Source organism: Triticum aestivum, chromosome 3D (assembly GCF_018294505.1).
Source record: "Triticum aestivum cultivar Chinese Spring chromosome 3D, IWGSC CS RefSeq v2.1, whole genome shotgun sequence".
NCBI classification, from domain to species: Eukaryota; Viridiplantae; Streptophyta; class Magnoliopsida; order Poales; family Poaceae; genus Triticum; species Triticum aestivum.
Window position 1 is genome coordinate 32,734,226 of NC_057802.1, and position 10,302 is coordinate 32,744,527.

The window sequence follows — 10,302 nt, forward strand, 5'->3', positions numbered from 1 at the left end:
GGCTTCAATATTATGAATATGTGTATCACTACGATCGAGATCCAACAAACCATTTTCATTGGGTGTATAACCATAAAAGGTTTTATTCATGTAAACAGAATAACAATTATTCTCTAAATTAAATGAATAACCGTATTGCAATAAACATGATCAAATCATATTCATGCTCAACGCAAACACCAAATAACATTTATTTAGGTTCAACAATAATCCCGAAAGTATAGGGATTGTGTGATGATGATCATATCAATCTTGAAACCACTTCCAACACACATCGTCACTTCACCCTTAACTAGTCTCTGTTCATTCTGCAACTCCCATTTTGAGTTACTAATCTTAGCAACTGAACTAGTATCAAATACTGAGGGGTTGCTATAAACACTAGTAAAGTACACATCAATAAGAAATATATCAAATATACCTTTGCTTACCTTGCCATCCTTCTTATCCGCCAAATACTTGGGGCAGTTCCGCTTCCAGTGACCAGTCCCTTTGCAGTAGAAGCACTCAGTCTCAGGCTTAGGTCCAAACTTGGGCTTCTTCACTTGAGCAGCAACTTGCTTGCCATTCTTCTTGAAGTTCTCTTTCTTCCCTTTGCCCTTTTCTTAAAACTAGTGGTCTTGTCAACTATCAACACTTGATGTTTTCCTTGATTTCTACCTTCGTCGATTTCAGCATCACGAAGAGCTTGGGAATTACTTTCGTCGTCCCTTGCGTATTATAGTTCATCACGAAGTTCTAGTAACTTAGTGATAGTGACTAGAGAACTTTGTCAATTACTATCTTATCTGGAAGATTAACTCCCACTTGATTCAAGCAATTGTAGTACCCAGACAATCTGAGCACATGCTCACTAGCTGAGCTATTCTCCTCCATCTTGTAGGCAAAGTACTTGTCAAAGGTCTCATACCTTTCGGCATGAGCATGAGTCTGAAATACTAATTTCAACCCTTGGAACATCTCATATGCTCCGTGGCGTTTCAAAAACGTCTTTGAAGCCCCGATTCTAAGTCGTAAAGTATGGTGCACTAAACTATCAAGTAGTCATCATACCGAGCTTTGCCAAAACGTTCATAACGTCTGCATCTGCTCCTGCAATAGGTCCGTCACCTAGCGTGCATCAAGTACATAATTCTTCTGTGCAGCAATGAGGATAATCCTCAGATCACGGATCCAATCCGCATCATTGCTACTAACATCTTTCAACTTAGTTTTCTCTAGGAACATATCAAAAATAAAACAGGGGAGCTAAACGCGAGCTATTGATCTACAACATAGATATGGTAATACTATCAGGTATTAAGTTCATGATAAACTTAAGTTCAATTCTATACCTACTAATAAAGTAAGGTGCGTTTCTCCAATATTTTCATCCGTTCACCATCAAAAGATTTATTTTCTATCCGAGGTGGTACTAAACTTTTGTCGTCGTCTGTTAGCAAAGGGAAAACGATTTTTGTAGAAGTACGTGCGTGAGCCGCGCGCGCTATGGCCCAATAAAGTTAGCCCAGTTTTCCCTGCCCACGCAGCAATAAAAAATCATATTTCCCGCACAATGCGAGAAATAGTTTCAGCTACGCACAGGGCACCCAAGACTCGGCGGCCCATTTTTGCTCATGTTCTGTTTCAATTTTTCTTTTTCTGTTTCTTTTCTTTGTAGTTCCTGGTTCTTTTTTATTTTTCACATTCTATGTCTATTTTTTACTTTTCTTCTGAAATTCGAAATTTTCAAAAAAGGTTTACAATTTCTGTTTTTATTTAAAATTTCCTGAAACGTTACGAATTAAAAATGTGTTTCTATTCTAAAAAATGTTTGGATTTTTTTCTCATGCCAATAATTGTTCAAAATTTTAAAAATATTCCCATTTTTCCAAAAAAAAGTGTTTTTATTTTCCAAAAAATAAAGATTTAAAAAAAGCATTTGACAAAAGTTCCAAAATTCAGAAAATATTTTGTTTTAGCGATATGTGCAAAAATTGGAAGTAATGTTGGCATTAAAGAAACACATTTTCTAATATTCTTCGGAATTTTTAAAACATATTCTATTTTCAAAAATTGTTCACAACTTAAAAGCTGTTCGTATTTTCTATAAAGGTTCATGTTTTTATTTTCCCTGCCCAGGTAGTAATAAAAAATCCTATTTCCCGCATAATGCAACAAATAGTTTCAGCTACGCACAGGGCACCCAAGACTCGGCGGCCCATATTTGCTCGTGTTCTGTTTCAATTTTACTTTTTCTGTTTCTTTCTCCTTGTAGTTCCTGTTTCTTTTTTATTTTTCACATTCTAAGTCTATTTTTTACTTTTCTTCTGAAATTCGAAATTTTCAAAAAATGTTTGTAACTTCAATTTTTATTTAAAATTTTGTCAAAAGTTACGAATTAAAAAATGTCTTCCTGATCTAAAAAATGTTTGGAGTTTGTTCTCATGCCAATAATTGTTCAAAATTTTAAAAATATTACCATTTTTCCAGATAAAATGTTGTTATTTTCCAAAAAAACAATATTAAAAAAAAGCATTTGAGAAATGTTCCAAATTCGAAAAATATTTTGTTTTAGCGATATGTGCAAAAATAGAAAGTAATGCTGGCATTAAAGAAACACATTTTCTAAAATTCTTCTGAATTTTCAAAACATATTCTAATTTTCAAAAATTGTTCACCACTTAAAAACTGTTCGTATTTTCTACAAAGTTTCTGTTTATAAGAAATGTATGTGTACTTCAGGAAATGTTCCGTTCAAATTTTTTGGTCTTGCTTTGTTTTAAAATCTATGGAATTTTCAAAAAATTGTTCACGTTTCCAAGTATATTCGGTAGTTCATGTTATGAATTCCAAAATTGTGTTCGTTCTAAAAAATGTTTGCAATTAAATTTTTTTGTCATTCTGATTTTTTTCTGAGTTTTAAAAATTATTACAATTTTTTTGGAAAATATTTAGTTTTTTCAAATTTGTTGAAGATTTTAAAAATGTTGCAAATTTGAAAAATATTCTTATTTTGGTGATATATTGAAAAAGTTGAAAATAATGTTGCATTAAATGACTCATTTTCTAAATTTCTTCTATGTGTTCAAAATATGTTCCCATTTCCTAAAATTGTAAACAAATTAAATAAATCTCCATGCTTTTAAGAAATGTTTGTGAATTTCAACAAATGTTCCGCTAAAAAAATTCGTGTTTTTTTAAATGTATGGAATTTTCAAAAAAAATGATCGTAATTTGAAAAATTGTTCACGTTGCCAAGTATATTTGGCAGTTCCTAGTTATCAGTTTCTAAAAAGTTCAAAAAAATGTTTTAAAGTTGGCGTTGCATTATGTTCTTTATCGGTCACGCTGACCATTCGTTAAAAGGATGCGTTTGTTTGAGTGGCTAGCAACATGTGGTCGGGTTTTTGAGGTCGTGAATTCGATCACTCCATACTCCGTATCTAGCACATCGAGCTAAGTCGGCTTGTTCAGAATAAGGGACACCATAAATGTTAACGGTGATAGCTTCCATGTGCCAATAAAAAAGAATATGCAGGTTAATTATAATTGAAAGAAATTATGGGCACATGACAATACAACAGAATATACTGGTTCGGCTCTAATTAAACGGTGCCATGTTGAACTAGAGAATACGATCATATGAGGGTCTTGATCCATTCTTATATGGAGCTAGAGTCATGTAATTTTATCATCCCATTGCAACGCACGGGCATGTGTACTAGTAATCATATTACTTAAGAACTCCCACTTAGATAGATATCCCTTTAATCATCTAAGTGATCACGTGATTCAAATCAACTAAAGCATGTCCGATCATCACGTGAGATGGAGTAGTTTTCAATGGTGAACACCACTATGTTGATCATATCTACTATATGATTCACGCTCGACCTTTCGGTCTCAGTGTTCCGAGGCCATATCTGCATATGCTAGGCTCGTCAAATTTATCTCGAGTATTCTGCGTGTGCAAAACTGGCTTGCACCCGTTGTAGATGAACGTAGAGCTTATCACACCCGATCATCACATGGTGTCTCGGCACGACGAACTTTGGCAACGGTCCATACTCAGAGAGAACACTTTTATCTTGAAATTTAGTGAGAGATCATCTTATAATGCTACCGTCAATCAAAGCAAAATAAGATGCATAAAGGATAAACATCACATGCAATCAATATAAGTGATATGATATGACCATCATCATCTTATGCTTGTGATCTCCATCTCCGAAGCACCGTCATGATCACCATCGTCACCGGTGCGACACCTTGATCTCCATCGTAGCATCGTTGTCGTCTCGCCAACTATTGCTTCTACGACTATCGCTACCGCTTAGTGATAAAGTAAAGCAATTATAGGGCGATTGCATTGCATACAATAAAGCGACAACCATATGGCTCCTGCCAGTTGCCGATAACTCGGTTACAAAACATGATCATCTCATACAATAAAATATAGCATCATGCCTTGACCATATCACATCACAACATGCTCTGCAAAAACAAGTTAGACATCCTCTACTTTGTTGTTGCAAGTTTTACGTGGCTGCTACGGGCTGAGCAAGAACCGTTCTTACCTACGCATCAAAACCACAACGATAGTTCGTCAAGTTAGTGCTGTTTTAACCTTCTCAAGGACCGGGCGTAGCCACAATCGGGTCAACTAAAGTTGGAGAAACTGACACCCGCAAGCCACCTGTGTGCAAAGCACGTTGGTAGAACCAGTCTCGCGTAAGCGTACGCGTAATGTCGGTCCGGGCCGCTTCATCCAACAATACCGCCGAACCAAAGTATGACATGCTGGTAAGCAGTATGACTTGTATCGCCCACAACTCACTTGTGTTCTACTCGTGCATATAACATCTACGCATAAACCTGGCTCTGATGCCACTGTTGGGGAACGTAGTAATTTCAAAAAAATTCTACGCACACGCAAGATCATGGTGATGCATAGCAACGAGAGGGGAGAGTGTGTCCACATACCGTCGTAGACCGAAAGCGGAAGCGTTATGACAATGCGGTTGATGTAGTCGTACGTCTTCACGATTCGACCGATCCAAGTACCGAACGCACGGCACCTCCGACTTCAGCACACGTTCAGCCCGATGACGTCCCATGAACTCCGATCCAGCAGAGCTTTGCAGGAGAGTTCCGTCAGCACGACGGCGTGATGACGGTGTTGATGATGCTACCGACCTAGGGCTTCGCCTAAACATCACTACGATATTACCGAGGTGGAATATGGTGGAGGGGGCACCGCACACGGCTAAGAGATCAATGATCAATTGTTGTGTCTCCAAGGGGTGCCCCCCTCCCCGTGGAGTGGAGGAGGGGGAGGATCGGCCCTCTCTATGGCGCGCCCTAGGGGAGTCCTACTCCCACCGGGAGTAGGATTCCCCTTTTCCTAGTAGAACTAGGAGCCCTTCCAAGTAGTAGGAGTAGGAGAGAAAGAAAGGGAAAAGAGAAGAGAAGGAAGGAGGGGGCGCCGCCCCTCCCCCTAGTCCATATCGGACTAAGCCTTGGGGGGGCGCGCAGCCTCCTCTCTCTATTTCCCCTAAAGCCCAATAAGGCCCATATACTGCCCAGCGAATTCCCGTAACTCTCCGGTACTCCGAAAAATACCCGAATCACTCGGAACCTTTCCGATGTCCGAATATAGTCGTCCAATATATCGATATTTACGTCTCGACCATTTCGAGACTCCTCGTCATGTCCCCGATCTCATCCGGGACTCCGAACTACCTTCGGTACATCAAAACACATAAACTCATATTACCGATCATCACCGAACATTAAGCGTGCGGACCCTACGGGTTCGAGAACTATGTAGACATGACCGAGACACGTCTCCGGCCAGTAACCAATAGCAGAACCTGGATGCTCATATTGGCTCCCACATATTCTATGAAGATCTTTATCGGTCAAACCGCATAACAACATACGTTGTTCCCTTTGTTATCGGTATGTTACTTGCCCGAGATCCAATCGTCGGTATCTCAATACCTAGTTCAATCTCGTTACCGGCAAGTCTCTTTACTCGTTCTGTAATACATCATCCCGCAACTAACTCATTAGTTACAATGCTTGCAAGGCTTATCGTGATGTGCATTACCGAGTGGGCCTAGAGATACCTCTCCGACAATCGGAGTGACAAATCCTAATCTCGAAATACGCCAACTCAACAAGTACCTTTGGAGACACCTGTAGAGCACCTTTATAACCACCCAGTTACGTTGTGACATTTGGTAGCACACAAAGTGTTCCTCCGGTAAACGGGAGTTGCATAATCTCATAGTCATAGGAACATGTATAAGTCATGAAGAAAGCAATAGCAACATACTAAACGATCAAGTGCTAAGCTAACGGAATGGGTCAAGTCAATCACATCATTCTCCTAATGATGTGATCCCGTTAATCAAATGACAACTCATGTCCACGGCTAGGAAACTCAACCATCTTTGATCAACGAGCTAGTCAAGTAGAGGCATACTAGTGACACTATGTTTCTCTATGTATTCACACATGTATTTTGTTTCCAGTTAATACAATTCTAGCATGAATAATAAACATTTATCATGATATAAGGAAATAAATAATAACTTTATTATTGCCTCTAGGGCATATTTCCTTCAATAAGATCAAGCATGGTATGCTGCTCTCGGTTATTCAGAAGGTTGATCGTCGTCTCTCCGGTTGGTTGGCCACTTTCCTTTCTTGGGGTGGTCGGCTAACTCTCATAAATTCTGTCCTGGCTGGTATACCAAGTTACTTCATGACTTGTTTTCCATGGCCTAAGGAGTCTCTCAGTAAACTAGATGCCCTCCTTAGGGCTTTCTTCTGGAGGGCAAAAATAAAGCCAAAGGAGGTCACTGCCTCATGGCTTGGGATGTGGTTACTCTGCCTCGTGTCAATGGTGGTCTGGGAGTGAGGAATCTGGAGGCCCACAATCAAGCCTTGCTATGTAAGTTGTGGCCAAAATTCTTCAGTCCTCTGATATTCCTTGTTTTAGTTGGTTTGCCTCCCAATACTGCAAGGTTTCCCTGCCACTAAAGGGTCATCACAAGGATACTGCTATGTGGAGGGTTTCAAGAGTTGCATCCCTATGGTTATATCTTCCTCACGATGCTCTGTTGGCAGTGGCCGACATGTTTCTTTCTGGCATGACCATTGGCTGATTGATGGCAGTCTGAGGCAGGCCTTCCCGGTTCTGTTTTCCTTTGCTCATAACCAGGACTGCTTTGTTCAATCCTAGTTTATAAATGGAAGCTGGAATGTGCATTTTCACCCCAACCTCTCTCAGACAGCTACCCAGGAGTTGCAGCTACTCAATCAGTTTGTTGTTCAACTCACCCCAGATGTTTCAAGCTTGGATATACGGGTCCCCGCGCTTGGAGGAAACAGCTTAAGTACGAGCTACTTTTATAAGTTGCTTACCTTCCATGGAATTCATTGGGCTCCTGCTTCATGGATTTGGGACACTATTATTCCCATCAAGTACAGAGGTTTCTTGTGGCTGGCTTGCTGGGGGCGTTTGAACACCAAGGCCAATATGGTTCGAAAAGGATGGCCAGTTATCGCTCCAACTGCTGGCTGCGACACTTGCCCGATTGTGGAGATAGCTGATCATTTGGTTCTCCGCTGACGTCCCGTTCATGCCCTTTGGAGCAGACTATAACTGCAGCCGTTGGCACGCGACTCACCCAACATTCATCACTTTGTTTCTCAGGCGACGAATCATCTTCAGTTCAAGGCCAAATGGAATGTTGCGTTCGCGGCATGTGCTGTCACTCTATGGCAGGCTAGAAACGATCGGGTTTTTAATGCCAAGAGTTGGTCAGAGCCATATATCAGATTCCACGCAGCTAATCTGATTCGTCTATGGAAACACAGGGCCACCAAGCAGCAGGACAAAGATGATTTGCGGGCATGGGTTAGCTTGCTCTCTGGCTAGGCTTTAGGTCCTCGATCTGATCTACCTTTATCCTCCTCCTCTTCCTTCCTCCTCTCTCTTTTTCCTTCCAGGCTGCTTGTGGCCTTGCACCTGGATGCACATCACAAGCTTTGTAACTGAAAGCTGAATAAAACTGTTGCTTATTGATGATTTGGTGCGGCATACAAGAGTATATAAGAGGGTACAAACCGACTTGGGGTAGGGGTACAAAACTGACTTGGACTAGAAGTCGTATACCATAATGACTACTCTAACATCCCCCCGCAGTATCAACGGCAGGCTCGACGACGTTGAGACTGAAACAGATATCTTGAAACGGCTTAGTAGGCAGTGCCTTGGTGAAAATGTCAGCAAACTGAGCCGTAGAGGGAACATGAAGCACCCGAACCTGACCAAGAGCAACCTTTTCACGAACAAAATTAATATCAATCTCAATATGCTTTGTGCGTCGGTGTTGAACTGGATTGCTGGTCATGTAGACTGCTGATATGTTGTCACAGTAGACAATAGTGGCCTGCTCAATAGGCCTGTGTAGCTCGGAGAGTAACTGCCGAATCCAGATTGTATCTGCAACGGCATGTGCCACAGCGCGATACTCAGCCTCGGCCGACGAACGTGAGACTGTAACCTGTCTTTTCGAAGACCAAGAAATCAAATTGTTACCAAGAAAAACACAAAAACCGGAAGTGGACCTTCGAGTGTCAGGACAACCAGCCCAGTCTGCATCAGAGTATGCGGTAAGCGAGTTTGGAGAAGAATTATTGAGGTGGAGACCATGATTGAGAGTTCCTTTTAAATACCGAAGAATGCGTTTAACATGATTATAGTGAGGAACCCGGGGATCATGCATATAGAGACATGCTTGTTGAACAGCAAAAGAGATTTCAGGACGAGTAATGGTGAGATATTGGAGAGCACCTGTTAGGCTACGATAGAGAGTAGGATCGGAAAAGGGTTCACCGGTAGCCGAAAGTTTAAAACTAGTATCGACAGGAGTGCGAGATGATTGACAGTCAAGCATACCAGCACGATTAAGAAGATCAAGAATATACTGGCGTTGGGAAAGAAAAAGGCTGGAGGAATCTCGAACAACAGCAATGCCTAAGAAATGATGAAGGAGTCCTAGGTCAGTCATAGAAAATTCAGATCTAAGAAGAGAGACAATATGATCTAAGAACTTTTGAGAGGAGGCGGTAAGAATGATATCATCTACATAGAGAAGTAAATAGGCAGTGTCAGAAGTTTGATGATACACAAAAAGAGAGGTGTCGGAGAGAGATGGAGTGAAGCCTATTGTTTGAATGAAGGAGGAGAAGCGTTGAAACCAAGCTCGTGGGGCCTGTTTAAGACCGTAGAGAGATTTCTGAAGAAGACATACATGAGTTGGAAAGGATGGATTTTCAAAACCCAGAGGTTGCTGGCAGTAGACAGTTTCTTGAAGGGAACCATGGAGGAAAGCATTTTTAACATCAAGTTGGTGAATGGGCCATGAAGAGGAGACAGCAACACTAAGAACGGTGCGAATGGTGCTAGGTTTAACAACAGGAGAGAAGGTTTCTTCGTAATCAATTCCTTGTTGCTGAGAAAAGCCACGACAAACCCACCTGGCTTTATATCGTGAGAGGCTCCCATCGGAGTGGAACTTTTGGCGAAAAATCCATTTGCCAGAAACAATATTTGTATTGGGAGGACGAGGAACAAGTTGCCAGGTGTTGTTTTGAAGTAAAGCATTATATTCTTCTTGCATGGCAGCGGCCCAATTGGGATCAAGTAGAGCAGTTTTGTAATTCTTTGGAAGAGAAGTGAGAGATACGGAGGTATGAAGGTTTAGGCGGTCTTGGGGTTGATGAAATCCTGATTTGGCCCTAGTACGCATGCGATGATCATTAATCGGGGCTGCTGTAGGAATAGCACGAGGGGGTAAGGTGGGTACTGGTGAGTCCGGCGCAGCGGAAGAGTCGGACGAAGGAGTAGGGCTGGGTGGTGGAGTGGGAGCAGGGCTGGGTGGTGGAGTGGGAGTAGGGCCGGGGTGTTGGGGAGGGAGCAGGGGTCGGGGTGTTGGGGACGTCTCGGGTGGGGTGAGTGTATGGTTGGGATTGGCTATGGTGGGTGTTAATGGTGGTGGTGATAAGTTGTGTTCGGCAGGTAGGGGAGTATATAGTTGGAAAGGACGGGGAGAGGGGGTGTTTGCGGAGCTAGGGGTGTTGGATGGTGTAGTAGTGCGTTGTGAGAAAGGAAAAATGTGCTCAGCAAACGTGACATGACGAGAGACATGAACGTGTCCGGTGTGAAGGTCGAGACAGCGATAGCCTTTGTGCTCGTCAGAGAAGCCGAGAAAAGCACATGGGATAGAGCGTGGTGACAATTTA